Raw genomic sequence first — 4,413 nt, 5'->3', positions numbered from 1 at the left:
GGTTGGTGTGGGGATTGCAATATTCAGTAGATGTACTTTATTTTCTACCCATTTTTTTCCATTACATAAATTGTCCCTTTTCATTACATGTATTGTTAGTCAAATTATTCAATCAGTGACACAACCTTAGCCCCATCCCGAACTAGAGCTAAAAAATATTGGGACCAAACTTTTAAAAAATTGTTTTGTTGGCAAATAAATAATTTAATAATAGTTTTTACAAATTATGTGTAATTTACTATAGCTCTAGGCTGTTGATGGATCAGTTCATCTATTTATCAGATAAAGAATAGAATGAAAGCAAACTAGATGAGGTCAAAAGTATGAGATTGGATCTGTGTGAAATTTGGCAAGTTACTTAAATTCTATGAGGCTTGCTTTTTCCAGCTAAAGGGTAAGGGAAGTGAAGTCGCTCAGTTGTGTCCGACTCTTTGAGACCCCATGGACTGTAGCCTACCAGGCTCCTCTGTCTATGAGATTTTCCAGGCAATAGTATTGGAGTGGATTGCCATTTCCTTCTCCAGGGGATCTTCCCAACCCAGGGATCTAACCCGGGTCTCCCGCATTGTAGACAGACACTTTACTGTCTGAGCCACCAGGGAAGTCAGCTAAAGGGTAGTGATAACAATAACTATATTGCCCAGTGTTTTGTGAGCATCAAATAAATAAGGATAGTGAGTGAGTGAGTGAAGTCGCTCAGTCGTGTCCGACTCTTTGCGACCCCATGGACTGTAGTCTATCAGGCTCCTCTGTCCACGGGATTTTCCAGGCAAGAGTACTGGGAGTGGGTTGCCATTTCCTTCTCCAGGGTATCTTCCTCACCCAGGGATCGAACCTAGATCTCCCTCACTGTAGACAGACGCTTTACCATCCGAGCCACCAGAGAAGTCCTTATACAAGGATAAGACAGACTTAAATATAGTGGGGTTTTTCTTTTTTTTTTTTAGAAAGGGTTTAAGCAGTAAGAGTTATACCCATCTTTTTGTTAATCATACCATGTTAAACAAAAGGAACTTACACATGATGTTTGAGCAAATCTCAGAAAAAAATGCAGACATTACAGAAAGACTTAACAATGGTACTGATTAATAAAAAGATGGGTATAACTCTTACTGCTTAAACCCTTTTTCAAAAAAAAAAAAACCCACTATATACTCTGGATAATACATGAAAAAAAAAAAAAAACCTATCTGGAAAAAATGCAGGCAGACACTGGAAGGCAGTCAACATTCTGAAGAAGGAATGGCACTGAGTAAAGATAGACCCCCGTCGGCACACTGTGTATACAAACCGAGATAGAAAAGCTGCAGTCTTAATGGTTTAACGTCCCAGAGCACAGAGTATGAAGTGACCACAGAAACTGAAGAGTGACAGTGAAAATCGTAAAAAGGAGACAGCCAACATAAGCCTCATTTCATGTATTAACTCTTCCCAAATCTCTGACTGACTGAACTATATATACATGAGGGGCAGACTCCCAAGTAGTACATTAAAGGGTAATGAAATAAAGATTCTTTAGAGTTCAGAGTTTAAGTTTCTAAAAGAAAATATATATATATATATATTCCTCTAAGAAACAATCAAGAGGATCTAAAGATACTCATAGTATCCAAGAAACAATTCAAAATTAGCCAAGAGGTAGAAAGAACCCAATGAAGTATAAATAAAGAAAATGTGGCAAATATGTATATTCAGTTCAGTTCAGTCGCTCAGTCGTGTCCACTCTCTGCTACCCCATGAATTGAAGCACGCCAGGTCTCCCTGTCTATAACCAACGCCCGGAGTTCACTCAAACTCACGTCCATCGAGTCAGTAATGCCATCTAGCCATCTCATCCTCAGTCATCCCCTTCTCCTCCTGCCCCCAATCCTTCCCAGCATCAGAGTCTTTTCCAATAAGTCAACTTTTTGCATGAGGTGGCCAAAGTTCTGGAGTTTCAGCTTTAGCATCATTCCTTCCAAAGAAATCCCAGGGCTGATCTCCTTCAGAATGGACTGGTTGGATCTCCTTGCAGTCCAAGGGACTTTCAAGAGTCTTTTCCAACACCACAGTTCAAAAGCATCAATTCTTTGGCACTCAGCTTTCTTCACAGTCCAACTCTCACATCCATACATGACCACTGGAAAAACCATAGCCTTAACTAGAAAGACCTTTGTTGGCAAAGTAATCTCTCTGCTTTTCAATATGCTATCTAGGTTGGTCATAACTTTTCTTCCAAGGAGTAAGTGTCTTTTAATTTCATGGCTGCAATCACCATCTGCAGTGATTTTGGAGCCCAAAAAAATAAACTCTGACACTGTTTCCACTGTTTCCCCATCTATTTCCCATGAAGTGATGGGACCAGATGCCATGATCTTCATTTTCTGAATGTTGAGCTTTAAGCCAACTTTTTCACTCTCCTCTTTCACTTTCATCAAGAGGCTTTTTAGTTCTTCACTTTCTGCCATAAGGGTGGTGTCATCTGCATATCTGAGGTTATTGATATTTCTCCTGGCAATCTTGATTCCAGCTTATGCTTCTTCCAGCCCAGCGTTTCTCATGATGTACTCTGCATAGAAGTTATATAAGCAGGGTGACAATATACACCTTGCCATACTCCTTTTCCTTTTTGGAACCAGTCTGTTGTTCCATGTCCAGTTCTAAATGTTGCTTCCTGGCCTGCATACAGGTTTCTCAAGAGGTAAGTCAGGTGCTCTCATGTTCCCATCTCTTCCAGAATTGTCCACAGTTTATTGTGATCCACACAGTCAAAGGCTTTGGCATAGTCAATAAAGCAGAAATAGATGTTTTTCTGGAACTCTCTTGCTTTTTCCATGATCCAGTGGATGTTGGCAATTTGATCTCTGGTTCCTCTGCTTTTTCTAAATCCAGCTTTCACAGCATCATCTTTCAGGATTTGAAATAGCCCAACTAGAATTCCATCACCTCCACTAGCTTTGTTCATAGTGATGCTTTCTAAGACCAACTTGACTTCACATTCCAGGATGTCTTGTTCTAGGTGAGTGATCACACCATTGTGATTATCTTGTTCATGAAGATCTTTTTTGTACAGTTCCTCTGTGTATTCTTGCCACCTCTTAACATCTTCTGCTTATATCAGGTCCATGCCATTTCTGTCCTTTATCAAGCCCATCTTTGCATGAAATGTTCCCTTGGTATCTCTAATTTTCTTGAAGAGATCTCTAGTCTTTCCCATTCTGTTGTTTTCCTCTATTTCTTTGCATTGATTGCTGAAAAAGGCTTTCTTATCTCTTCTTGCTATTCTTTGGAACTCTGCATTCAGATGCTTATATCTTTCCTTTTCTCCTTTGCTTTTCACTTCTCTTCTTTTCACAGCTATTTGTAAGGCCTTCTCAGACAGCCATTTTGCTTTTTTGCATTTCTTTTCCATGGGGATGGTCTTGATCCCTGTCTCCTGTACAATGTCATGAACTTCCATCCATAGTTCATCAGGCACTCTATCTATCAGATCTAGTCCCTTAAATCTATTTCTCACTTTCACTGTATAATCATAAGGGATTTGATTTAGGTCATACCTGAATGGTCTAGTGGTTTTCCCCACTTTCTTCAATTTAAGTCTGAATTTGGCAATAAGGAGTTCATGATCTGAGCCACAGTCAGCTCCTAGTCTTGTTTTTGTTGACTGTATAGAGCTTCTCCATCTTTGGCTGCAAAGAATATAATCAGTCTGATTTCGGTGTTGACCATCTGGTGATGTCCACGTGTAGAGTCTTCTCTTGTGTTGTTGGAAGAGGGTGTTTGCTATGACCAGTGCATTTTCTTGGCAAAACTCTATTAGTCTTTGCCCTGCTTCATTCCATATTCCAAGGCCAGATTTGGCTGTTACTCCAGGTGTTTCATGACTTCCTACTTTTGGATTCCAGTCCCCTATAATGAAAAAGACATCTTTTTGGGTGTTAGCTCTAAAAGGTCTTGTAGGTCTTCATAGAACCATTCAACTTCAGCTTCTTCAGCGTTACTGGTTGGGGCATAGACTTGGATTACTGTGACTGAACTATATTCTTAAAAATGGTTAAGATGGGTTAAATGATTAACTTTCTGTTTTCTTCCTCTTCCCTCCTTTTCCTTTTCCTCTACTCAATCTGTCTCCAACTCACTGAAAAAAAAAAAGATAGATAGATAGGTAACTGGATGAAGAAAATAGAGGAAAGAAGACAAACACCAGTTCTAGCTCAGCAACAATGAGGGAAAAGTTGGAGGCAATTCAATTCTACCTTCTACCTTGTAATTATGAGAATTAGACCCTTTCTTTCAGTTCAGGCTCAAGATGGCAACTTTACAAGTCAATAGAGAAATTAAATAATAGAAACATTATTATACTCTCTAACAGTCATAATTAATGTACTAGAACTGGTCTCAAATTAAGAAAGGCAAAAATAAGCAACACACACA

The sequence above is a fragment of the Ovis aries genome, chromosome 9 (genome assembly GCF_016772045.2).
Source record: "Ovis aries strain OAR_USU_Benz2616 breed Rambouillet chromosome 9, ARS-UI_Ramb_v3.0, whole genome shotgun sequence".
NCBI classification, from domain to species: Eukaryota; Metazoa; Chordata; class Mammalia; order Artiodactyla; family Bovidae; genus Ovis; species Ovis aries.
Note: the sequence above shows the minus strand (reverse complement) of the source record.